Below are 27,659 nucleotides of genomic sequence, written 5' to 3' on the forward strand. Positions count from 1 at the left end.
CGGTTGTTGCTTCGGGGTATAGCACTTCTGTGTTTGTCGGAGTCGGATCGTGACTGTTTGGATGCCACGCCCTCGGTAGATGAGGTGGCTCTCGCGCTACGCTCCCTTCGTTCCGGCAAGGCTCTGGGCCCCAATGGCCTTCCTGTGGAACTGTATAAGTTACGCCCTGATATTTTAGCTCCCTATCTCCGTGATATGTTTTTGGCTGCGCGAGATAATGGCTCCCTCCCTAGAGATCAGCGTCTTGCGACCATTGTGGTGATCCATAAGGAGGGTAAACCACGAGATCGCTGCTCGTCCTATAGACCCATTTCGCTCTTAAATGCGGAGCCCAAGATCCTTGCCAAACTGCTTGCTAATCGTCTGATTACGGTTATTGGCGACCTGATTCATCCGGATCAATCGGGTTTTATTCCGCACCGTAACACGGCATTGAATTTGCGACGTCTGCATGGTGTTCTCGCGAGGGCCCCGACGCTGCGTGAACCGGCCATCTTGGCGTCCTTGGACGCCACGATGGCCTTTGATACAATCGAATGGTCTTATCTCTGGGCGGTACTCGCCAAGTTTGGATTCGGCGCGGGTTTTATTGGTTGGGTAAAACTCCTGTATGAAACGCCACTGGCACAGGTGGTTGTTAATGGCCGCGTCTCCGTGCATTTTACTCTTGGGAGGGGCACGCGACAAGGTTGTCTGTTGTCTCCGCTCCTCTTTGCTTTGGCGTTGGAGCCTCTTGCCGCTTGGCTACGGTGGGAACCTTCGATGAAGGGTATACGCTGGACGCTGGACCCCGGAATTTGAGGATCGCATTTCCTTATACGCGGATGATATTTTATTGTACCTTACATCTCCCCAAAAATCGCTCAACGTATTGTTTGACGTACTTAACTCCTTCGGGAAGAACTCGGGTCTTATCATTAATTGGTCGAAATCCTACATTTATGTACTCGTCGTGGGTGATATCCCTCGCTTGCCCCGGGGCTGTCCCATCCAGTTGTCGCAGTCCGGCTTTAAGTACTTGGGTGTGTTTATCTCGATGGATCCGGCGGTTCACTATGAACGTAATTTGCTCCCCCGCTCCAACGGTTACGCTCCGATGTGGTGCGTTGGCGTAAATTACCGTTATCTCCCCTAGGGCGTGCGGCCCTTTTTAAGATGATGTCCTTACCGCGGTTCCTATATGCCCTCCAGAATAGTTTTGATGTCATTCCATCGAAATATTTTCGGGAAGTAGAATCGTTGCAGAGGCAACTGATATGGGACGGAGGTTCACGCATAGCTCTTCCGAAATTGACACTTCCCTGGTATGATGGCGGTATAGCGCTCCCGGATATTCGCAGGTATTATTGGGCTTCCCACCTTGCTGCCATCAAACACGGGATGTATGGCCCGGCGTTGAATCCAGCATTTGAAATGGATAAGTGGCTGCTCCCAGGTGGTGATTACTACAGGGCACTCTATTCGGGATCCTCCCGTTCACACCTCACGGGACCTACCGCTATAGCCGTGCGGGTATGGCATAGCGCAACGACGGCTATGGGCTGGAGTGATAAATTAACTGGTGCGACACCACTCTATGCCTCTGCGAAGCTGGGTGGCCTATGGAGGACGAAGGGATTTGATAAGTGGGACATGATCGGTATTGGTAAAGTGCGTGATCTCTGGGTTAAAGGAAGGGTTAAGGCCTTCTCGGATCTGCAAACTGAGTATAAGCTGAGTGACAGGGAAAGATTTCGTTATATCCAGGTACGTCATGCTCTGAACTCTGTGTTGCCAGTGGGTAGTGATATTCCGGATTCCTCCCCCCTCGAAGATCGTATCCTAGATGGTTATGTGCCAGATAGTACTATCTCACTGTTCTACAAGAAAATGATTAATGACAGATCGAGTCTGCTCGATCGCCTCCGTGAGGCCTGGATTGCTGATGGTATTGAACTGGATGACGAGGACTGGCAGTCCGCGATCTCCTCTCCCAAGGAGGTGGCGATTCCGGCCCGCCTCCATCTGGTCCAACTCAAGATCCTCCACAGAATCTATGTCACCGGTCCTCGTCTGATTCATATGGGCTACTCCACGGATGGCATGTGTCGGCGTGGGTGTGGTCTTCTTGGCACCTATCTCCATATCATATGGGAATGCCCTGAGGTGGTGAGATTTTGGAAACGTATACATGAGATTATGGATGAAGTTACGGGTGTTGTGATGATGCCGGAAGCCCGACAATGTTTATTGAATGTATGGGGTCCAAATGACTATGACGTATCGCAGCTTCGGTGGGTGACTCTGGCCAATATGGTTGCGAAGAGGGATATTGCTCAATTGTGGGGATCCCCAAGGCCGCCTACAGTGACTGCTTGGAAAGAAAGTCTGGACTGGTGCATGTTTCGAGAGAAAACAGTGTATATTGCAAGAGGCAGGCCCAAAAAATGGGGGAAGATTTGGAACCCTTGGAACTCATACCGTGGAGATATTTGTAAGCCCCCGCTCACCGCTATTCCGAGTCCTTCCCAGTCGCCCTGACCTACATTCCTTCTAGCTGTGGTATATTGTGCTGTTCATATGCAATTCTACCTCTGCCTCCCTCCCCTCATCTGTATTCAAAGACTCTTTTCTCCTGCTATTATGTATCTCCCGTCCTCCTTGAGCGCAGACCTAATGGCTGTATTATTACTGTAATGCCTTGCTTGTTTGATGTTTTGTTTCTTTGTGTTTCAAATATTAAAAAGTTACAAAAAAAAACAAAAAAAAAACATTGCTACTTTTTAGCCATGGTGGTTTTTTCTTCTTCAAGGATGGAGTATTTACAAAAATCTCCTCTTTCATGCTTTTTGCCTTTCTGAAAGCAATTTGAGGGACTTTGTTACACTTACTGCCTATCACTGGGTCATTTCGTACTATTGGCCAGTGCCTATAGATGATCTTTCTTACTTGTTTATGATAGGCATTGTACCCTGTGATCTAGCGGGGGGTGTTCGTACTTTGTTTGGACATTGGTGCATTGGGTGCATGTTTGAACAGTAGATCTTTCCTATTTTTAGTGTCACTCTTGCCTGCTGCTGTTTCTAGCGTTTGCTTGGTATACCCTCTGCTGGTCAATCTGCTAAATAGGTTAGCCTTAGACTCTTCATATGTCTCTTCGGTGCTGCAGTTGCGTCGCATTCTCAAGCACTCTGCATATGGGATACTGTTAATCAAGCTTACAGGGTGAAAACTGGAGACATGGAGGATCGTGTTGCCTGATGTTGGTTTGCGGTATGTCTTAGATTGAATCTTGCCATCTAACACAAATAGTTCTAAATCTAAGAAATTGATCCTGCTTCTACTGGTGGAGCATGTGAATTTTAAATTCAAGCTGTTTTCATTCAGATGTTCAGCAAATTCTCTTGCGCTCTCCTCACTGCCTCTCCATATGGCAAAAATGTCGTCGATATAGCGACTATAATGTGATATATTTTCGGACATTTCTGCGGTGTAGTTCTTCATGAGTACTTGCTCCTCCCACCAGCCCATATGCAAATTAGCATAGCTGGGGGCGAAGCAAGTACCGATGGCAGTCCCCTGTATTTGCTTGTTCAACAATTTGTCAAAGGTAAATATGTTGTTCACCAAACACCATTCAGCCATTTGTATCAACATTTGAGTCTGTGCATACAAGTCAATGGTTCTGCTACTTAAATGGTGCTTTATTGCATTAAGCCCAGCACGATGCCTTATACTCGTGTACAGGCTTTGCACATCCAGTGTCATAAATATAAAATCAGACTGCCATTTTATGTCATAGATTTTCTTCAAAAAGTCACCAGTGTCTTTCGTATAGGAAGGCAATGATTTCACAAAAGGTTGTAGATAAAAGTCAATGAATCGTCTGGTATTCTCAAAAAGGCCCCCAATGGCTGATATGATCGGCCTTCCAGGAGGACACGTCGCATTTTTATGTACCTTAGGTATAAGGTACAGGTTAGGGGTGACCGGGTAGTCTGTTTTCAAAAACTGAAATTCTTGTCTAGAGATGATGCCTGCACTCTTCCAATCATACAGACTCCTGTTGTATCTGTCTTGTATGGTCGATATATTTGTTGTACTTATTCTCTGATAGCATTCTTTGTCTGACAGTTGCAGCTGTGCTTCGGTATTATACATGTCCAAAGGCCAAAGCACCACATTCTCGCCTTTGTCTGACCAACGTATAACTATGTCACTCCTGTCTTTGATTTTCATCATGATGTTATCGTATGCCCGCCTCTCACTTTGGTTTGTTTTGGAAAAATCGTTACTACTTTCCCATGAGAGTGCTTTCAGATCCTTAATAACTTTGTCTGAAAAAATGTCTATGGAGTCTTTGGGCATATTTGGACAGAACGTTGATCTTGGTTTAAATGGAGTTTTGGTGGTGCCTGTTGTAACTAGCCCGGCATGTTGGGCTGCTTCTTGTGTGCTTAGTCCACCCTCTCTTTCCTCTGTGTCCAAATCGGCCATTTCCTTTATAAATGCCATGTCTTTAATCCGCCACTCATTGTTTACCTCATTTGGTTTTTCATTTTCAATAGTCATATTTTCTCTGCTGTTAAAGAAATGTTTATTGAGCTTCAGTTTTCTTGTGAATTGATGTAAATCAATCCGTGTCTGTGTATAATTGAAGTTCGTTCGATAATCCCAATGAGAGAGTCTCTTCTTCTTTGTTTGTTAACGCCATGTTTGATAGATTGATGACTGTGTTTTTATCCTCTGAAGCCATATTTGTTATCGCCTGTTGTACCTTCTGTATGTTTGTTTTTTCGTTGAGGGCTGCTGCGTGTTTGCTCCATCGCCTGTTTTTGCGTTTCCTGCTTTTTGAAACGATGTCTTGTTTTTGCTGTAGTTTCCCTGAGGCTTCCATGGCCTTAGGCTCCGTAGTCTGTCCTCTCGTAAAAAAGCAAATTTATCCACAGGAGTTGGTATTGGTCGTACTTCACCTACATTTAATGAGGTACCGGGCTCTGATTCAGCTCCTGAGCTTACTTCTCATTCCTCAGGTGTTGTACTTTCCTGCGCACTCGGAGTTAGTAATTTTCGTTGCCTTATGCCGTCGTATTTTCTTGCGAACGTATATATGCGGCCTTTCATATAGTCTGCTCGGTCTCTTTGGAATTTCTGGGCTTTATGTTCTCTTATTGTTTGTTCGTATTTGGATACTCTGGTTTTAATTTCATCCATATGCTTGCGTATGAGCTCTTGTTATATATATATAAATCAAAAAGGTAATACGTTTAATAATCAATATTTAAAAAATTAAATTAAAATTAAATATTAAAAACATATAAAAAGAACCCATATAACACTAGTAATTACATATATCAAAAACTTTCAAATACTATATATAATAAAATAATAAATACATTTACCAATAAATATGTATTTTAAAATACAAAATATTTACAAAAAGAAAAATAATGACAAAATAAATGTCTTTATTTAAGTTCCTAACCTATAACACCACACCAATCATAAAACACTTCACATTTCTTAATTACATTTATTTACATATTTTACATAATTAATAAACAATTAAAAATGTCTTACTACTAAAAAATGATAAACATTAATCCACTACACACACTTCAACACTATAATTTGCCCAACACAAACTAAATTAAACTATCAAATAATAAAACACATCTAAAACTTATCTTAAAATTACAATCAATTTCTATTAACAACTAATAATTAAATTATTAAAATGTATTTAATATCCACCCTTTACCCCTTTTAAAATAAATATAACAAAATATATTTAGAAATTACCCAAAATATGTATCTATTAATTAACATTTATTAACAACTATATTTTAATTAAACACAAATTACTTCCCACCATTTACACCTATAAACACCTTAAAACACCTAAAATTAATTACACAATTACCATAGTTTACAATCACATACATATAAAATATACACTAAAATACATAACAATGATAAAAAACTCTATTTTTAACAACTATATTTTTGCAAACGATATTCAACACTTCGATATTTTTAAAATCGATATTACTTATCTGAATTTAATATTCTTAACCTCGATATTCTTGCTGTCGATATTTCTGACCCACAATATTTCCAACTCGATATTTGTGCACCACGACATTTTGTACTCGATATTCTGTGTCTACACCCAGGGAACCCCTTCAAACCAGCTCCTGGGTATTGACAATGGTGTCAACATCCCTTGTCTGAAAAAATGTATAAAAGTGGGAATCAAACTACTCAACTGGTTTCCAGTTCCAAATTCTTCAGGACCAAGGACATGAGTGCTCTGCAGAGTACTTCAAGAACTGCTCAGATCCAGGGCCAGTGTCTGTCAGCCAGCCAGACCACCAGAGGTGAGGAGAACTCAAATGAACCCAGCACATCTTGCCAAAATACCTGTGGGCCTGTCTCCGAACTGGGAGCCTTCCTACCTTCCTGAGAAGATGGGGATGCATATCTGACCACGCAGAACCTAACTGCCCAAATTATTACCCAAAGGAGGTGTAAGGCTACTGCCTTCACCTGGAGTTAAGTGGCACTAGTGCGATGGTGGCAGTATAATAGGTTTTTAGTAATCAGTAGAGTGTTTCTTTATCACTAGAGTGGTGTCTCTTGCCCCACTCCAGTCTAGTTCCACTGAGTAATTACATGTGCCATAGAAATGGCACAATGAATTAGAAATTGTGCAAGCAGTTTCGTGTGCACATTAAGGTGCGTGTGTGCTTGCGGGAAGGTACATACCGGGTATGTAAGGTGATGTTGCATGAGTGCGTTAGAATGTATGTGGGCCTGGGAAGAGGTACAGTACACTGGAGTCTCGGTGAGAATGAATGTGTGTGCGCACTTTTGTAGGCACAGTAAACAGAAGACACTGGATTCCATTTTGGGAGGTATTCTGAGAGCTGTGGGGGTCACACATGGGAAGAAGGAAGAGCCAGGCTCTTCTGTGCACTTCAATGAAAGCTCTTTGATTCTGATAGGAGGTCACTGGTCAAAGGGGCATGGGCACATCCGAGGAAGGATATAGGGCTGATAATTGAATCATAAAGAGTAAGGCTGTGGCCCTTTGGTAACCTTTTGAAGAACATATCACTGAGGCAGACCTTCAGGTGTGAACCTTTAGTCACTCCCGAGGTCCTTGTTTGGGGCTATCAAGATTAGAGACTGTCCTGCTATCAGAGACTGCTCTCTGGAGGTAAAGCACAACAAAGGAGTGGGTCCTTTAAAGTGAGCAAACCCCAGATCACGAACTTCAAATGCAGAGACACTAAATCACAAGCGTGTCTGGAAATAGATTATAAAATGGTGAGATTGAGACTTCAAAGTTGTGAAACTGAAGCTGTGCATCAGCATGGAGAACATCAGCATGAGCTCTGCTTGTTGTGACAGGGACTGGGTACTATAAGTCTACCAGTCTCCCAAGCTGCGTGAGGGGACATCGCCAAGGAGGATCAAGGACACCCGTCTGGAGCCTGTAGCACCAACTTCTTTCTGCCTGACCTAAGACCAGTTGGCCCAGTGAGGAAGATATTGCTTGGAAGCAGCAGGGTCCAGTGGGGATCTTGTTGCATGGATCCCAGGAGTGGAGTTTGAGATCCTGGTTCATTCGGACCACTGCACGGATCAGGCTGTTAGCCCTTGTGCCAAAGTCTGTGAGCGCCTTGCTACGTGGGGGCTACGGAGAAGAATAAAGGTTAATGGGCCAGATGTGATGTATCAAAGGGTTTTACCCATTCTGTTTCTATGGGGAAATGTGTTGATACATATGGCCCAATGTCCTTAGTGCTGCACTGTAAGAAACTGAGGGCAATTGCCTAATACAACAACGTGACGCACGGGGGGCTGTCAATTCATTTGTGCCGCTCGGGACTGCCTTATGCCATAGTGGGCTACCGTGCAGAGAGAGGACCATCACCCTGTATGTGCTGCAGGAACCCTGCCTGCATGTCAGGAGGAAGGGACCGTGAAAGTGGAAGAGGGCCATCACCCTGTCGCCCCCTTTGCAGTGGAGAAGACACCACAGGACGTGACCCGTAGAGAGTGACAGTAACGACTTCATCTTATCTGTCTGGGAGCATCTGAGATCTACTATCAGATCTCAGGAGAAACTTACTGCATTAGAGGAGTGCCAAGGACTGTGCCGCCAGGACCGCAGCTTCTCACTGCCTGGACACCATTTGCAAGAGAAATAAGACGGTGTTGAATGTGCCTCAGAGCCCTGGGGAACTTGCTCTGAATTAAAGCATTCCAACATGTGGACCCAGGGTTGTTACCAAAGAGAACCCATAGAACTTCTGAGACTCGAATGCATTATCAGGGCCTAGCTTGGATGTTGCCAGGTGTGAATGGGGAATAACCATCAGCCATAAACTGGGAAGTGAGACTAGAAAACTAACCCGGGTAATGCTAATGAGCTTGCTTCAGAAAGGCTGTGCATAGTTAACCCTGCCAAGTACCACACATCAGGCATTAGACTAACGCATTTTGGTGTGGGGATCCGCATCACTGCACTAAAATGGGAAGTCACATATCTATAGGGCCCCTGGAAGTTGCTGACAAGGGGGAGATGCGAGCACTGTTATTAGCTCTCATTGAGCAAAGCACAGACCACTCGCTGCTCTGGCAGCTGCAGAGAGTGTGACAGACTGTGTCGTGTCTTGAAATAACGACAGACAATTCTTTATGTATGCTTCTAAAGGAGCTTTATTGAATACTTCCTTCCATGTCCCGGTCCCTACTCTAACTGCCCACGAGCCGGTCCCGGCTCCTCCCGTTCCTCTTCCTAGCTCCGCCCTCCCAAGCACTAGACTGCATAGGACAATGTTACATCTCCCCCTTTCTTAACAAAATGAAATTAACTTCTACCAAGTTCGCAATTGTCCACTCAGCCCCATGAGTCGGCAGACAGTCTGTTTGGGCCACAGGAAGGTGTCCCCATGCATGAGCTCAGACTCAGTCCGGTCTTCGAGCATCAGTAAGGTCGAATCAGTGATGGGTCCGTCTTTGGTCGATCTTTCTGTTGTCTCACCACAAACATCTTTGACCACGGGAGCGCATTCTTGAAAACGTGAGACATCGTGCGTGAACGGCTTGTTCTCAGATTCCACAGTTGTTACGGTTTCGTTTTGCTGTGTGACTACTGATATCTCGGCGTGGCAGTGGCGGTCTGTTCTCCATTGTGGCACATGTTTTCCTGAGCATCCGCTTGTGAGTTCACTTCCTTTACCCATTCGGTCAGGGGCATCAATGCTCTCGTGCTCACGACCCTGCATGTTGGACGATAGAGCACTGAGTGTCTTGGTTCGGTTTTGGGACTCATATGCAGGTTCTATTGATCCTATCTGCTCCCACTCGTGTTTGTAAATGTTGAACTCTTTGAGCGTGGGGGTATGAGCATGTTCCGTTCTCGTCCCCTCTTGTCTCCGCGATGCGGATCCATCTTTGCCAACACACCTTGTCTCCTTGACGGAGTGATGAGACAGTCCTTTCCCACGCCAATGTGTAGTGTCCCATATGGTTGCCCCTTTTCTGAAAACCCTTGGAGTCAGCCTCGCAAACCCCGTCAGGGGTGACGGTACCCTCCTCAAGTCCGGATATGACTGCGACAGACAGGACAAGTTACTTGACAGGGTAATCAAATGTTCCGAGACATCTGCGTGCGATATGTTGTTTCGGATGAGTGGAGTAGTCTCTGAGTTTAAGGTCCGTTCAGGTGATCGGTGCCATGGATGTTGTCGTGAACTTGATTCTGTTGACCTCAGTGATCGTACCGACATGTCTTCTGAATCAGAGAGGTCTCTTGCTGCTTTTCTACGGGACCCTTCTTTCAAATGTGTTTGGACTGATACACTTCTTGAACTGGTAGGCTGTGACAAACGGCTCTTAGATTTAGAGCTGTCTGTGGGACACTTCTTGGGGTATGTGTCTCGCCATGTCTTCCATGCTGTTTCAGGGAAATGATTATCTGAAAGCCAAGCGTGTATTTCTTTTGTTCGATCCCGAGGCCTTTCGTTGCTGCCCTTCTCGTATGATGTTACTGGTCTCCTCTCAGTTCCGTCATTTTCACGTATGTCCTGAGTGTACTTGCCTATCACTTTCTGGTGTCGGAGTGAATCACCCAGTTTTGTGAGGCCTCTTTCGTCTTCTGGCTCGCTGGGAGCCCTGGTGTCTGTGTCCTGGGAGTGGTGTTTTCTACGGCTGCATGTTTCTTCTGACTTGTCTGTGAAGATTGGTGACCCGCGGATTTCTCGGGTGTGTTTGTGTACCGGCTCCCAGAGTTGACATGACTGGTCTGGTATTCTGTAGCTCGCCTTTCCTTCATACTCGTTGAGTAAGCTGACATTGGTTCCATCTCTGTGATATATCCCACTTGACTCTTCTTCAGAATGTTTTGTACCATTTGCTAACGGACTCCTTGAAGTTGAGTAATTCCCTGAGGTTATGTCTGTGAGGCTGTCATAATCCTGGATCATCCCAGTCTTTTGTCTTCGCGTTGTTGACTCAGAGTCTTTTATGTCATGTAGTGTAGCTCCTATCATCCCAATAGGCTCTGCGCATTGGAATAATACCTACAATAGTAAAGGCCTAGACCAGACGTTAACTAGGTCTACTACTGTCGATATTAGACTTAAAGTTTTGGGTTTGCCAGCTTAGCTCAGAGTTCACTAGAAACTTTCTCGAATGTTCAGGAAAGAATTAACTTCCCTGATTAGACAAGAAGGGATTTAGTTTCTGACAACCATAGAACATAACAACTTTGCTCTCCCCTAATCAAGAGTAAATCTCGAGAGTCGTGTGAACAAAAGGCAATTTATTTTACTCAGTCAGTACGTGCATTCTTAGTCTCATCAGATTGTAGAGAAAAGGAAGAGACGGGCGTGTTCAATAAAAAGGTGTTATTTATTGATCAGTCTCTTTTCTCATACAAGAGAAATGGATCGATATTATTGCAATACTTATAGTTAAGTAAAGTGCATACATTAAAAGCAGAAGTATAAAATAATACTGTAAAAACATTGATATGGTTTCTAAGCCATAAGATGTTTAAAATGAATAAAATATATTACATACACTTATACATTTGACTAAACGTACTCAACTGGTGTTTCTAGATACGCCTACCCCGTGTACCTGACCTAAGTCTAATACGAGGGCGGGAATAGAAAGTTACAGTTTTAAGTTAAGTTTGTTTTTGCCAAGTAATTAACTAAAGAATTCTCTGTGAGGGGTTATTCAGTTCTGTACCTGGAAGTTAGGATGAATGAGGAATGGTATCTCTTTCTCTGGTCTCGATATTCCAGGCTGCCTGCGAGGGCTACCCGGAAGCGCCGGTGCTTGGTTTCTCGGCAGGAGAAAACAGCTTCTCGTTCTCAGCGCGTCAGAAAGGCGGGGATGCTGCCAGCGGGGTCTGCTCTGCTTCTGGGCTTCGGCAAGTATGGCTGCTCCGTCTCGTCACCACGCGTGTGTTTGCATAGGGCAAGATCGGTAATATTTATACCTTTAAGGTGCCGAGATTGACGTAAGGATGGACATAGATACGTCAATAAGGATGTCATACGACTTGCTCGTTAGCACATTCTTTTGCTGAAGTTCTCGGTGAAATCAAAACAATGGCCGCAGGGTTTTGCCCAGGTTGTCATAGGTTTGATTTGTTATGAGAACTCCGTATGCCTTATCAGGGGCTGGAGGAATATCGCTTGTCTAATTAGATCGCAAGCGTTATGACCTAATCAGATAACACGTTCCTGTGCCGTAGTGTGACTGCGTCAGATAACGGTATCTGCATCATGGGGATTTTCTGCCTCATGGGCTGATTACTTAGTTAACTTGTTAGTTTGCTAACCAGAATAGGGTCAGGAATAGGGGGATCGATTCAGAACCTATAGGAATACATCACACCCACTCCACGCTAACTATGGTCATATTTACTAATCTATGCATAGTATAACATAGTACAACATACTATAGAGTATAGTGTATACCTTACCACCCCAAAATACATAAATGCATTTTGAAATTTTCAAATATACGGAAAAATTGCAGTCATATGTATTGTATGCACTCAAGCTATGGAATAATGCTGAAGTAATCACGCATTTGTATACATTATTGCTTATTTGGTATATGAGAAATTACACATGAAATGGCTCTTAATACAGAAAAAAAAGTTCTAGACCATTCCATCACAGAATAAAATATTTATGAACATACCAGCGGGCAGCTAATGTCTATATGCTATCTAAAATTTAGAAATCTTAGTTCTTTAAGAATAGTTTCTTACTTTAAGCAGAAGATAGTGTCCCGAAAAATATGCAAAAATATTTTGGGGCTGCTGAAAAACTTGCTGTCCGTGAACTGGAGGGAAAATTGTTCATGTGACTTTATTTTTAAAGTTGAAGGCCGAATTCAGGGAACGCCGTGTGCGAGCTTGCTCAAAAGTCTCTATTTCTGCTCTGGAGAGAACATCATATCATTCAGGCTTTCGAAAAAGCTGTCAACAGCTTCCTGGGAAAGTTCCACTAACTCGGAAATAGGTGTAATCATGCATTCGTGCGCATGATTGTCTCCATTGACATTCTGATTCGCATTGCTGACAGAAGGTCGTACCTGATCGATGCTGCTTTCATCTTGAACTTCACTACCCATCAATCGTAGTGGAGAAGCTTCCACGAATGCCGTCATCAGGATTGGTAGCCTTTGAGGGCAGCACAAAGCATGAACCTTGATCGGGCTCAACAATGTTTCTGCATCCATTGGCGCATCCGATTGTAGCGTCAGACAGGTGTCTAACACGCATTCTTCTCCGCATAGCAGACACCTTAATACAGGTAAAACACATCTTTGCCACATAGGTCGAAATGATAGAAACCAAGTCATGTTCAGGTCTCTAAGCCGGGAGAGTCCCAGGATTTTTGATATCCGGTCCCGGTATCCAATGGCTAGGATTGTTTCTTCCCTTGTCGCAAGAGTTTTGTCTGTGACATGGGTTGCCATAACGAAAAATAAGGACTAAGAATAGTATTCCTGCAATTAGTCCCAAGATCAGGGGAAGTCCGCCAAAAATCGAATGGACGAAATCTGGAAAAATACCCAGTATGGCTTTGAATGGTGTTAATGCCATCGAAAATACTGTCTTAAATACCTTTGAGACCCCATTGGTATCAGAAATATTTAAGATTTCATTAAGGATTTCCGCGAAATGTATGGGGGAATTAGTTGATAACAATGAATGTATCTCTGCAGTCGTCCTTGCGACTTGGAGATCATATGTTTCTTTTGATGACGAGAGCCTGGTAGGCGTCTGAAGAAGCACTGTTTTCATTCTGCTTAAAGTATCTATTCGAATAGAAGTAATTTTCAAATTGGGCCATGCCCTTGCCTCCCTGTCTTGGAAAGGAGCTGGGGAACAATGAGCGTCCACAGCACTTGACCTTCGCAGTCGTAGTTACGAGATAAGGAGTCCCGGGCATAAGACTACAACATCTGCGATCTACAATTAGAATGTAACTCCCATTATAGAGTCTTTGAAAGAATGGTTCTATTTTTGTTGCAGGTGCGCCTTGCTGGTGACATGAAAGGTTGTATGAATTCCCTTCACAGGCTCCATGCAAACTAATTCCGTTACACAGAAGTGTGCCACTTAGTGACATCGCACAATTGTTGCCACTAAGAAACACTTTCTGTCCTTTATTACTGACACATGCATGTGAATAGGGCAGGTTCCATGTTGTTTTAATGTACCCCTTTCCCAATTCCTCGTACATGCCAGCCTGTATATATTTTTGGCAGTATTGAAACCTGAAGGTTGAGATTGGAATATTAATTATCCCATGTATTATCCATTCACTGACATGTCGTTCTGACATTGTCACTGGTAATCTTTCTAGTTTTTCAATGCTCAAGATTGTATAATCAGCACCCTTTTGCGCCATACTGATTTGTCTATCAGTAAGGTTAAAGATTTGGAATAGTGACGTTGTGTTGATTAAACGCCAAGGCACATAGCCTGAACGCAGGTTTTGTAACGTCCAGCCAAGCTGTACAATAGAACGCAATTGAGACTGACCGTGTTGTAGCAACAGTAAGTCTTGCGATAATATGTCGATTGCTGAAGACACAATGCTGTCCAAAGAAAAAATTCTGGAGGACAGAGTCATTAACCCATTGTCCACTACAGAAAGTGATTTTTCCAAATTAATACGGTCAATTTCCCGTATTCTCTCTGCTGTCTCAATTTGAGTAACCTTCCAGGCCTCATTGTATGCTGCATATACAGAGGCTGCTATGAAACGTTTTTGACGCTGTTTGCGTGGTCCCATTATGAAATCACGCAAGTCAGCACCATCAGTAAGTAAAGTTAGGTGTTGCTTAATTTCTGCCAGTGTGGAAGTTTGTAGCCATTGAAGGCATCATTTGCCCACACTGTAGGTTGTTATTATCCCTGGGTGATGTCTTTGGGGATATCTAGGGTCTGGCCTGGTCATTTTGAACCCCTGTGTTTTGTTCAGGAATCTGTCTTGACAGTTATTAGTATCTGTGGGCCAGATCAACCATTGTTTCCAATCAGGATGTGTTCTGTTTTGGTTTAATATATGGTTTACGTCTATCTCTTCATCTGTAGAAGTGTTGCTAAACATTGTTGGCTTTGGAATAGACGGTTTATTTAAATCTTTGATTTTGGCTAGGCCAAGACAGGTGGTTTGTTGAACAGTGTCATTTAAAAATATCATTTGTTCTGGGATCATGCAGGCTCTAAACAAAGCTTCTATACCCTGTACTTGCCAATCTTTTGTACCCCAAACACTTTTCAATTCAACATTTTTGTCCCAATAATCAAAACCAAAAGTATTCATTTTTTCAAAAAATGAGTCCGAATATATCAATTTTGTGTTGGTTATCATGGTTTTTGTCCCTGTCTTGTTTGACAATTTAAAATAAAATGTTTCAGCATTACTTGTGTTAAACCCTGAAAAATATGAGTATTTATCGTAAACGGTTCTTGAGCTTCCTTTTGGAGGTGTTGCACAATGTTCCCATTGATTATAATTTAAAACATTTCTAGGTTGTGCAGATTTATGTAGAAAATGGTTACCATAGTGGTTATAACAGTACATACTATCATAATTTGTAGAACCCTGCAAATAATCATGTTTGGTAAATTTAGCAGACATTACTAAGTCAGACATCATATTATTAATGCTTTCAAGGTCCCAATCATCAGCAAATGAGTTTGGTTTTACAAAGTCACTCAAGGAGATCTTAATTTGGTGTGGATATTTCAGGATTTCGACCGGACCATAAATTTCATAGTCAGTGTTGTCCCATGCTACCCCACCCGGTATAGGATTGGCTGTGAAGTTGGCTGAAGAAAGTTCTCTTTTCTCGATGTGTGAAGATGTGTGTGGTTTGAGGATCAAGTTGATTTTCTGACTTGCTGTGTCCATTTTAGCATATTTTCCCTCAATGAAGCGTCCCAATGTTAGTATCATGATGAGCCAAAGTATGAGGATAAATGCACCAAAACCCACCCAAAATTCAATCCATGGGGAAATCAGATATGTTTCTTTCAGTTGTTTCAAAAGTTCTTTAGCTTTATCTTTAAAGGTTTTTGATGATGGCTGTGTCTTTGATTCACTGAAGCCTTCAGAGGAATCATCGAAGTTTATGAAGTAGCCGGATGCAGTTCTGTCAATTGTTCCAATTGCTTCAGGATTTCTGTTTCTTGCATGTTCACTTGGTACTTCACTATAAATTGGTGTGTCTCTGCTAAATGTTTTTATTTGGGTTTTCAGAGGTCTGAGTTCTATTGCATTGTTGCATAGTCCTTGTTGTTCTTCTGTAGGCGTTTCGAATGTGATGAGCCTCTTCGATAGGACCTCTGTACTGGTAGCAAACCTTGGTGTTCTGCTACTTATTGGGAGTCCACTTGGCCTACTGTTTGTTATCGGCCACATGATTGTGGTTTTACCAGGTCGATGGATACAACTCGGTTCTCCTTTTTTCCAGCAAGTGGCGGTAGTACAACTGATCTTGTCCCGTTGACAGACAAGACAGGAACTGCTTTTCTGTAAGAAGGCCCAAATTCCTTCTTTACCGCGATCTTCTCCCTGACTAGATCCCCGACTTTTGGAATCCAGACAGGTCTTGCTGGGACAGGTGGTGGTTCTTCAGTGGTTGTTGGCTGTTGTTTCAACTTTATGTTGCTCAGGTCTTTTCTTGTTTTGTTTAAGTCCTGCAAAATAGCCAAACGGTCTTTGATATCAAAGCTTTTTTCTTTTACCACTGAAGTCTGACTGTCAAGGTCAGAGATTAACATCCTAGTTCCGAATAATAATTCGTACGGTCTGAATCCCTTCAGAGAATTTCTTGGCAAGTTATTTAGACTACGTTGGACACTTATTAGATGTTTGACCCACCCAGCTCCCGAACCTAATATCCTTTCCGTTATAGATTGCTTTATGCCTTGGTTTTTTCTTTACACCATCCCGTACCCTCAGGAAGGAAGTGAGAAGATTCCCGCTGGGCTATGCTCATTTGGTCATGTTTCCCCTCAGGCTGGAGGGCTAGAGTGAAAACAATGGTCAAACGTAGCATGCTCTTAGCGTATATGCCATTTAGACTCGCAAATCTTTGTATAACAGTCCAGACGTCAGCCGAGTGCTGAGGATCTACATTATAAGTGGAAACTAGCCTGTATATGTTAATCGCAACCCTTCCTTTTTACTCTTGAATTTTTCTGGAGCAAAACGGCAAGGTATTAAACTGTTTCTCTCCCCACTGCGATCTCTGTTGCAGTTTGGGCAGTTTTTTACAAACATGGTGTGACGCAGGCTCATGCCTGGCCACCAGTACCGTGATTGTAATTCTTCCAGAGAATCTTTTAGTTTGAGGTGTCTGAGACCCTCGCCCATATGTGCGTCTGCGATTAACAAGTTTCTCCTGTCCATGTTTGGAATCACTCTATCCCCCACTCCAGGGATTCGAGCAAAAGGGACGGAGTTTGCATCGATTATGTATGTATAATTGAGTGGATAATTGATCGGTAACGCTGAGCAGTCGCCTTTTGATGACGTTTTCACCGCCAGCACTGTTTCACCGTCAATGTATTTTAATGTACGCTTTTTTCGAACTACGGGAGCCGATTTAGTGGCTGCCGCGCTGGCTGTTTCAGCCAATGAATTCCCTGCAACGTGAACGCCATCACGCTGATGACTCAGTGAGTGTGTCACGTGTGTCTTTGGTAGCTCTTTCTGTAAAAGAGCTATTTGTTCCCAGAGCAGTTTTTGCTTTATTGGTGCATCTGTGTCATCTTTGTAACCGTTTTGAATCCATGTCTGCAAATCCTTGTTATATGATTTGACGCAGTAATATGAATCTGACACTATAAGTGTCGGGAATTCACGATCCGCATTATCTAGCGCCATTTTCAATGCTAATATTTCAGTCTGTTGTTCTGAATTAGTTTCTACTGAGTGTGTTTTTGTTAATAGAGGTTTTAGTTTACTTCCGCGCCACACTTCTTTTGTAATCTCACATGTGGGGTTGTATGCTTGTTCTCCCCAAACGGAGGGTTGAGCATGTCCGTTTGTATAGATTACACAAGCGTAGTGTCGTAAGGGCAGAATGTCGATTGGCAGAGGATATGTTTTTTCATATTCTAGATTTTTTAATTCTTCTAGTTCTAGAAAATTGTCAGCCAGGCTATATTTGATAATTCATATCCTACGAACATGACTGTCAGATGGGCAATCCTGGATTTTTTAAAGTTGAATTTGTAACCCTCTGCTGCGAACCCAAGTATTATGGTGTTCACTCTCTTCAAGTGAGTCTCCAAGTCATCATCTGTTAAGTATATGTCGTCGACATACGATAATGCTTCATCATCATATATTTGTAGTAATTCTGTTACTCTCGCTGAGAATACTCCCGGGCTGTTCTTGTACCCCTGGGCTAACCGACAGAATTGTTTTTGAGTGCCATTTATTGAGAATGCAGACAAATATCTGCTCTCTGGTGCTATGTTTTGACAAAAGAATCCATTAGAGATGTCTAAGGTTGTTTTGTATTTTTTGCGCACTATGTTATTCATTAGTGCAGCACTGTGTGAGTTTTGCACTGCAAAAGTTTTGCAACATGTGTTAAGGTGTCGGTAATCCAAAACTAGACGATATGAATTGTCTGGTTTGGAGACCGGAAACAAAGGGTTGTTCATTTGTGAGGTGCAAGTTTCAATCACCCCCTGGTATTCTAGCTGATCTAGTATTTCATTTACCTGTTTTTTAGCTTCTTGCTTAATTGGGTACTGCCTTTGTGCAGTTGGTTGTGATTTTAACTGGATTTTGTGAGGAGGAGAGTCCTCATCCCATCCCACGTGATTTTTATATAAAGCAGGAGCTAGAGCTACTGCCCACTTTCTGGCAAGTGTGTATTTTTTATGAATTGGGATATGATTTGAGAAGGCAGGCATAATTACTTCTTCGCCATGAGGGCACTCCCTGACAAACTCTGGTGGCCAGTCTTTTTCAGCTAGAAGGATATCATAGCCCTTGGAGAGATTATCCCAAAATAGTCCCCTTATTTTTCTAGTCTTATCCCCCTCTATACGCAATGTTATTTCGTATATTTTGTGAGGTTTGCTAACTCTGGTGTCCGCAGTTTCCACTTGAAGATATTCATTCGTGTCCACTGTCTCCAGATGATTCATAAGGACTTTGCGAGCTATGCTCACTTCTGCTGCGCTGTCTAGCATTGTCTGAGCCCATTCCCCGTTTTTCAGTTGTGTCCTCAGTATTCTCGGCATTGTTAACTACCTTGATACTGGCTACCTTCTTTTTTGGAAATTGTAATTTCTTTTTTAGCTGAGCAGGTTCCTTGTCTTTGGACTTGGCGTGCTCTTCTCTTTGTTCTGATCGTCCTCTTCTTTCCGATTTCTGCGAGGAAGTCTGAAAAGATTGAGAGGGACGTGTATCAATGTCTTGATATCTATCAGGCTTTTTTATATTATCCCTATTTCTAAGGTTATATCTTATCCCAGAGGGGTCACTCTGAGGTGACCTGTGTCTTTGGTTCGGAGATTTTTCTCTTCGCCTAGGAGACCTTCCTCTGGACTGGAATTTCTTTTCTTTAGGATTGGATTGTTTGTTTACATCCCAGTTCTTTTTTGGTGATGTTGAATTATTATTAAAAAATATTTTTTCAGGACTTTCAATCAGTTGTGGTTTTACTGGTATTCCACCTAAACTATCTCTGCCTAGTTCCTCATAGGATTTTTCTATGATTCTGGCAATTTCAGCTGGTTGGTCTGCTATATCTGTCTCCTTTAGCCTCTGGCGGATCGCTACGTTTGCTGCTTCTCCCTTTATGTTGGCTAATAATATAGCCGAGACCTGCTTGAAGTCTTTTAGTAATTTCATACCAAGAGTTAAAGCGGGTTCTGGACCATATTCGTCTTGAATTTGTTTTAGCACATCTGGTATTACCGAAATTGATGGAACACCGTGCGTTTTTGTGTAGATGGAAGCAAAGACTGTACCCCAAGTGTCACAGTCCTCTATGTGTGGTGCGATTCCCATTGGGAGACAGATAGTCAGAATCCTGTGCTTTTCTAGCGGGGTGGTGTCTGGAAACACCGCCTCTATTTGGGTGATTTTCTGCGCCAACCAGAATGGTATTTGTTCCCGTTTAGCCGGTACTTTACCTAGGCAGGATTGGATGTTCTGTGGTGTAATTTTATTTGTGTTCCCCTGGTGAGGGGTCAGCTGTGGAAGTTTAATCGCTGGCTGAATTGTTGAAGTCCGCATCACATACTGGACTAATTGTCTATGTATTTTTATTAATTGTTTTAGCTGTGTTAACAGCTCTGCTGCAGACATCCCATTGATGTCTGGATGTGGTGTGTATCCGGCTAGGACCGGCCACGTTGCTCCTGGTCTACCTAAAGGACCGAGCCTGGTGATGTGATTGTTATGTTTTAGGGCGCCATCAAATAAGAGCAAATGCTCTTGAAATTTGAGTGGTACTTCCACCTCCTCGAAAGGAGTGTACTCATTAGGAGGTTCCTCTATTTTGTAATAGTGGAAGTACTTTGTTACAGCATTTGCTGCTGGAATATGTATCCATGAATAGTATACCTCTGTCTGCCGATATTCGTGTGCCTCAATTACGAATATGACTGTGCCACCTCTAGGTGTCAGTCCATTTTCTATAAGTTTTAGAGTTATAGATCTCCTTTTGATGACCGGGATGAGTATTATATCCTCGTGTAGGGGCTAGCGGTGGACAGAGAATGAGACCAGAGTACTGTTGAAACACAAAAAGGGTTTTTATTGTTCTTGGGTCGCAAGGGAGCGTAGACCACACAGTCCTTCCTGAAACACGGGGAGGTTGGTGCTGGTTGCTGGGTATGTCAGGGTTGGTCCGTCGTCCCGGTTTGTGTGGCCTCAGGGAGAAAGAAAAAAGAAACGGGTTTCACTGATCCGTTCTCAGTGCCAGACTGTTGTGCTACCGTCACCGTTTACCAAACAGGGGGTGTAAGTGCAAGGATCACCAAGGGGCCTCCCGCCTCCCCAAACCGGTTACCTCCCGCCTCCCCAAACGCCCCACCAGAATGCCCCTTTTAGCAACACTTGCCTTGGGCTGTGGCCCGAGTCCCGGACCACAGCAGCTGGACCCGTGGCGTCTTCTCCCTTCAGCCCACCGGGTATGGTAGCAGTATCTGGAACGTTGCTCAGCAGCACGCGCTGGGTCCGCCCTGCCTCTCGTGTCTCCTTCGCCTCCGCCGCTCTCTCGCTCTCCTCTCTTCCTCTTGCCTCCGCCTCCGTTCTCTCGCTCTCCTCTCTTCCTCTCTCCTCCGCCTCCGTTCTCACGCTCTCCGCTCTTCCTCTCTCCTCCGCCTCCGAGTGCTCCGCTGCCTCCTCTCCGACCTCGCACACCGTCCGTTCCAGCCCACTCCTTCTTATCCTTCCGGGTTCCGTCGGCTGACTGGACTCCTCCTCCTTCCGCAGTGAAACGACTAGACCGCGGCCATTGACTTCCTGGTTCTGAGTTTTCGGCAACCAGGAAGTGGTGTTTTCCTCGTCTGCGTCCGTCTCCGTGTGCTCTGGCCGCACCTCATCCCCACACATCCTCCCCCTCAAGAACGGACGGGGTGGCCAATCGGGGTACGGATGCCGAGACAGAAAGTCAGCACAGACCTGTTTGGCTCCAGGAACATGCAGGGTCTGAAACGAGAAGGGTTGCAATGAAAGGAACCCCCTGAGTACACGTTGGTTGGTGTCTTTGTGCCTAGCAAGCCAAGTGAGGGGGGCATGATCAGTTAGTAAAGTGAAGGATCGCCCCAGAAGGTAGTACTGTAGGGCCTCCACCGCCCACTTGATGGCCAGACACTCCTTTTCAATTGTTGAGAAGTGCACTTCCCTAGGAAACAACTTCCTGCTGATGAATAGGATGGGTACCAGTTCACCTGTCTGATCGGGTTGTTGAAGTACCGCCCCCAGGCCAACGCCAGAGGCATCCGTTTGCAACACGAAGTGTTTCTGAAAGTCTGGACACCGCAGGATTGGGTTTGAGCAGATCAAGGATTTAAGGGCTTGAAAGCTGGTTTCGTGTTTCGTCTCCCACGACCGGATGTGGGCCGGCTGGTTGTTGGCTAACAGGTCAGTAAGGGGTTCCGCGAGTGTGGAGAAGTGGGGTATGAACCGCCTGTAATATCCTATAAACCCAAGGAATGATCTGACGTCTTTTTTTGTTTTGGGGCTGGGTATCGCGTTAATGGCCTCTACTTTACTCATCTGGGGTAGGAGATGGCCGCCCTGAATGGTATACCCCAAGTAATGGATGGAATCAGTGGCCAACAGGGATTTCTTCGGGTTGATCTTTAGTCCGGCGTTCTGTATGGCTGTGAACACCTCAAAGAGATGGCATAAGTGGTCCTTCCAGGACGCGCTAAAGATCACTATATCGTCCAGATAGGCAGCTGCGTAATCTCGGTGGGGTTGGAGGAGGTGGTCCATAAGCCTTTGAAATGTCGCGGGGGCCCCGTGGAGGCCGAAGGGCAACACACGGAAATGGTAAAGACCGGAGGGGGTGGAAAAGGCTGTTTTTTCTCTGGAAAGGGGGGACAAAGGGATCTGCCAATAACCCTTTGTTAAATCAAGAGTGGTCATGTATGCTGCTGCCCCTAGCTTCTCTAGCAACTCGTCGACCCTTGGCATCGGGTAGGTATCGAACTTAGTGACGCTGTTCACCTGCCGAAAGTCGATGCAAAACCGTAGGCTTCCATCGGGTTTCGGCACTATAACGATGGGAGAGCACCAGTTGCTAGCGGAGGGTTCTATGATCCTTGCCTCTAACATGGCGGTGACTTCCTTCTCTACGGCTTCCCTTCTCGCTTCGGGGATCCTATAAGGCCTTTGTTTGACAACGGTGTCGTTAAGAACGACGATGTCGTGTTGCACCATGGAGGTTAATCCTGGTGTGGAGGAAAAGAGCCCTGGGAACTGTGCGAGTGTGGCCTCAAGTTGGTTTCGTTGGGTTGGGTTTATTACTTCTCCTGTGGGGATGGTCTCCGGGGAGGGAACTGCGGTGGGAATGCTTGGGATGTCCAGGGGTTTCTGCGTGGTTACTAATAACGCTGCTTGTCCGGTTGCTACTTCATCCGGGGGTTCCACCCACCTTTTTAGCAGGTTGACGTGGTATATTTGCTTCCCACCCGGATGTAAGGGTTGAAGTACGCTATACGTGACAGGGGATACCTGCTTCTCTATGGTGAAGGGTCCCTGCCATTTGGACAGTAACTTGTTGTCAGATGAGGGAAGGAGTAGCAACACTCTATCCCCGGGTAGGAACGTCCGTAACAGGCTGTTACGGTCGTACAGGCGTTTCTGGGATGCTTGGGCGTTTTCCAAATGGTCGTGGACCATTCCCCATATCTGGGTTATGGAATTCCTCAGGTCAGCTGCATACTGGGGTAGGGGTTTCCCCTCTTCTTCTTCCTCCTCCCACTGTTCTACGGCCATGTCCAGCAGGGTGCGGGGTCTCCTCCCAAACAGAACCTCAAAAGGGGAAAACCCCGTGGATTTTTGTTCGTGAGTCCGTATGGCAAACAGTATAAGGGGTAGCTGATGGTCCCAATTCCTTCCTGTGTCCGAGATGACCTTGCGGAGCATGTTCTTAATGGTCTTGTTGTACCGCTCCACAAGGCCATCTGTCTGGGGGTGATAGGCTGCTGTCCGTATCTGTCGGACTCCCAGGATGTCACAGATGTGGGACATCAAGCGAGACATGAAGGGTGTCCCCTGGTCTGTGAGGATCACCTCGGGGAAACCCACTCGGGAAAAGAGAGTGATCATAGCCCTAGCAATCACTGGGGTGGACACCGAAGACAAAGGGAAGGCTTCGGGGTATCTACTGGCATAGTCTATGATCACCAGCAGATAAGTATGTCCTCTTGCTGAGGGAGTTAGAGGACCCACGATATCCATACCCACCCGTTTGAACGGTACGTCTATAATGGGGAGAGGATGTAAGGGCGCTTTTCTGACTGCAGCGGGATTGCAGAACTGGCACCGGGGACATGCAGCACAGTGTCGGGCCACGTCACTGTACACACCGGGCCAATAGAACCTGGTTAGGAGATAGGAGAGGGTTTGCTCTTTGCCGTAATGCCCTCCCCCTGTATAATTATGGGCGAGCTCCAGCACATGCCTCCGGAAGGCCAGCGGCACCAGGAGTTGATTAGTTATCGTGTCTCCCTTTCTGGTGGACCTATACAACAAACCCCTTTGTACAATGAAATAGGGTCCTACCTTGTTGTTGTCCGGCTCTTGTGCTTGTTCCCAGGCGCGCAACAAGGTGTTGTCATCCAACTGGGCTGACCGGAAGCTACGAGCAGGTCCCACCGTATCTGCAGGGGTCATAGAAAAAACAGATAACTGCCCTTTCGTCCGGGTATACCCGGCTTTCTCCTTCCTCCTCTCTTTTCGGCTCTTACGGTCTCTCCCAACAACCCCTTCCACGTCACTGTTCCCAAAAGGGGCCTCCCTCCACCAGGTCACGGACTCCTTTTTGGCCTCCTCCATATACTGATCAAACTTAGGGTGATCAGTGCCTATTATAACGGCCTCTGGCAGGGAGGGTATAACGCCCACTCGGCGCATTTGGGGGTCATTGGATACCTCCAGCAACACCTCCGCCACCGGATAGCCTTTGGTATTCCCATGGACACATGTGATGTAGACGGTCTCATCCTTTTTTAGCTGTTGTGATGGTACCAGCGAGGTGTCGACCACGGATACACGACATCCGGTATCCAACAGAGCGTTTTGTTTTTTTCCGTTAAGGAGAATCTCTCTTTTGTACTGACATGGTCCCTTGCCTATGACGTACACACGGCCACCGGTATACCCTATCTCCATTGGTTCGGCTGGTGGGGCTCTGCGGGGGCAGTTCCGGGCTATATGTCCCCATTCAGAACAATGGTAACACTGGGGACCCTGAGTGCTGGACCCAGAGCTGGGGTTGGTCGGTCTAAACGGGACCCGGGGAAGAAAGGGGGCCCTGGGTTCTGGTCTGGTTTGGGGTCTGGGGAGCAGGGGTCTAGGGCCGGGTAAGGGTGCTTTACTAGAGCTGGTGCGGAATTCAGGCGACCGGTGAAATGCACAGGCTAAGTCCACCGCTACCGTGGGGGAAAGGTTAGGGTGTTGTTTTATCCAGGATCGAGTGGAAGGGGGCAGTGCTTCCAGGAATTGTTCTAGGAAGACCTTCGCCATCAGATCGTCTACGGTGGAGTGCAGGGGAGTCAGCCACCTGGTACCTAAGTCTTGTATCCGGTAATACAGGGCTCGTGGATTGTCTCCTGGGTTCCACCTTTCTTTCCTGAATTTGGCCCTATAGTACTCTTGGTCGCACCCAAGTCTCTCGAGGATAGCCTTCTTCACTTCCTCATATGTGGTTCTGCCTGCGGGATTTGCTGCTTGATACGCTGCCTGCAGCTCGCCTGCAAGAAGGGGCGCTATATATTGGCTCCATCTTTCCTTTGGCCAAGACGCGGTTGTTGCTACCCTTTCAAAATTCGTAAAAAAATAGTCCGGATCCTCTCCGTCCTGAAATTTCTGTAGGACCGAACTGGGTACATTGGGATGTATGCGGGCAGTGGCAATAGCGTCTGTAAGGCGCAGGATAGCCGAATCCTGCACCTGTTGGTTGGCGAGAAGAAGGGTGGCCTGATCCTTCAATGCCTCTTGCAGGACATCCCTTTCTGTCTTAGCAGTCGCCAACTGCTGCTCAAACACCAATTGCAAGTGTCTCTGTCCTTCTGCTAGCTGGGTGATAATGTTGCCCGCTGGGAGTGGCACGGGCTGTGTCATGGCGACACCAGTCTATCCCACTTCTGACTCCACTTTGTAGGGGCTAGCGGTGGACAGAGAATGAGACCAGAGTACTGTTGAAACACAAAAAGGGTTTTTATTGTTCTTGGGTCGCAAGGGAGCGTAGACCACACAGTCCTTCCTGAAACACGGGGAGGTTGGTGCTGGTTGCTGGGTATGTCAGGGTTGGTCCGTCGTCCCGGTTTGTGTGGCCTCAGGGAGAAAGAAAAAAGAAACGGGTTTCACTGATCCGTTCTCAGTGCCAGACTGTTGTGCTACCGTCACCGTTTACCAAACAGGGGGTGTAAGTGCAAGGATCACCAAGGGGCCTCCCGCCTCCCCAAACCGGTTACCTCCCGCCTCCCCAAACGCCCCACCAGAATACCCCTTTTAGCAACACTTGCCTTGGGCTGTGGCCCGAGTCCCGGACCACAGCAGCTGGACCCGTGGCGTCTTCTCCCTTCAGCCCACCGGGTATGGTAGCAGTATCTGGAACGTTGCTCAGCAGCACGCGCTGGGTCCGCCCTGCCTCTCGTGTCTCCTTCGCCTCCGCCGCTCTCTCGCTCTCCTCTCTTCCTCTTGCCTCCGCCTCCGTTCTCTCGCTCTCCTCTCTTCCTCTCTCCTCCGCCTCCGTTCTCACGCTCTCCGCTCTTCCTCTCTCCTCCGCCTCCGTGTGCTCCGCTGCCTCCTCTCCGACCTCGCACACCGTCCGTTCCAGCCCACTCCTTCTTATCCTTCCGGGTTCCGTCGGCTGACTGGACTCCTCCTCCTTCCGCAGTGAAACGACTAGACCGCGGCCATTGACTTCCTGGTTCTGAGTTTTCGGCAACCAGGAAGTGGTGTTTTCCTCGTCTGCGTCCGTCTCCGTGTGCTCTGGCCGCACCTCATCCCCACACCTCGTCTGCTGCCTGCATGGTAGCATCAGCTGCTGCGAGTTCAGTTGCTAATCTAACTGCCTCTCTTTCATCCTCATTGTCTGACATTTTACTGTCCAAAAGGTTATTATGTTTGTTTGCAGATCAGGTTTCTTATGGAAACAAAGATTAGATGCACAATATTTTGGAACTGTTTTTATCCTTCAACCTTGACTAAACCAAGTACCATACATAGGAGTTTCCTCCTGCGAGGTTTGGCGGATATTACCTTTCACCCACTCCAGACGTCTTTGGAGTATTGTGGGAAAAGGGGTCTGAGTGAGAAAGCACGACTGAGTTACTCTAAATGTCTTACGTTAGTTTTATCGCCCTTTCCAAACACGTTGGGCGCCATGTAGTGTAGCTCCTATCATCCCAATAGGCTCTGCGCATTGGAATAATACCTACAATAGTAAAGGCCTAGACCAGACGTTAACTAGGTCTACTACTGTCGATATTAGACTTAAAGTTTTGGGTTTGCCAGCTTAGCTCAGAGTTCACTAGAAACTTTCTCGAATGTTCAGGAAAGAATTAACTTCCCTGATTAGACAAGAAGGGATTTAGTTTCTGACAACCATAGAACATGACAACTTTGCTCTCCCCTAATCAAGAGTAAATCTCGAGAGTCGTGTGAACAAAAGGCAATTTATTTTACTCAGTCAGTACGTGCATTCTTAGTCTCATCAGATTGTAGAGAAAAGGAAGAGACAGGCGTGTTCAATAAAAAGGTGTTATTTATTGATCAGTCTCTTTTCTCATACAAGAGAAATGGATCGATATTATTGCAATACTTATAGTTAAGTAAAGTGCATACATTAAAAGCAGAAGTATAAAATAATACTGTAAAAACATTGATATGGTTTCTAAGCCATAAGATGTTTAAAATGAATAAAATATATTACATACACATATACATTTGACTAAACGTACTCAACTGGTGTTTCTAGATACGCCTACCCCGTGTACCTGACCTAAGTCTAATACGAGGGCGGGAATAGAAAGTTACAGTTTTAAGTTAAGTTTGTTTTTGCCAAGTGAATAACTAAAGAATTCTCTGTGAGGGGTTATTCAGTTCTGTACCTGGAAGTTAGGATGAATGAGGAATGGTATCTCTTTCTCTGGTCTCGATATTCCAGTCTGCCTGCGAGGGCTACCCGGAAGCTCCGGTGCTTGGTTTCTCGGCAGGAGAAAACAGCTTCTCGTTCTCAGCGCGTCAGAAAGGCGGGGCTGCTGCCAGCGCGGTCTGCTCTGCTTCTGGGCTTCGGCATGTATGGCTGCTCCGTCTCGTCACCACGCGTGTGTTTGCATAGGGCAAGATCGGTAATATTTATACCTTTAAGGTGCCGAGATTGACGTAAGGATGGACATAGATACG

The sequence above is a fragment of the Lissotriton helveticus genome, chromosome 8, assembly GCF_964261635.1.
Source record: "Lissotriton helveticus chromosome 8, aLisHel1.1, whole genome shotgun sequence".
In the NCBI taxonomy this organism is placed as follows: Eukaryota; Metazoa; Chordata; class Amphibia; order Caudata; family Salamandridae; genus Lissotriton; species Lissotriton helveticus.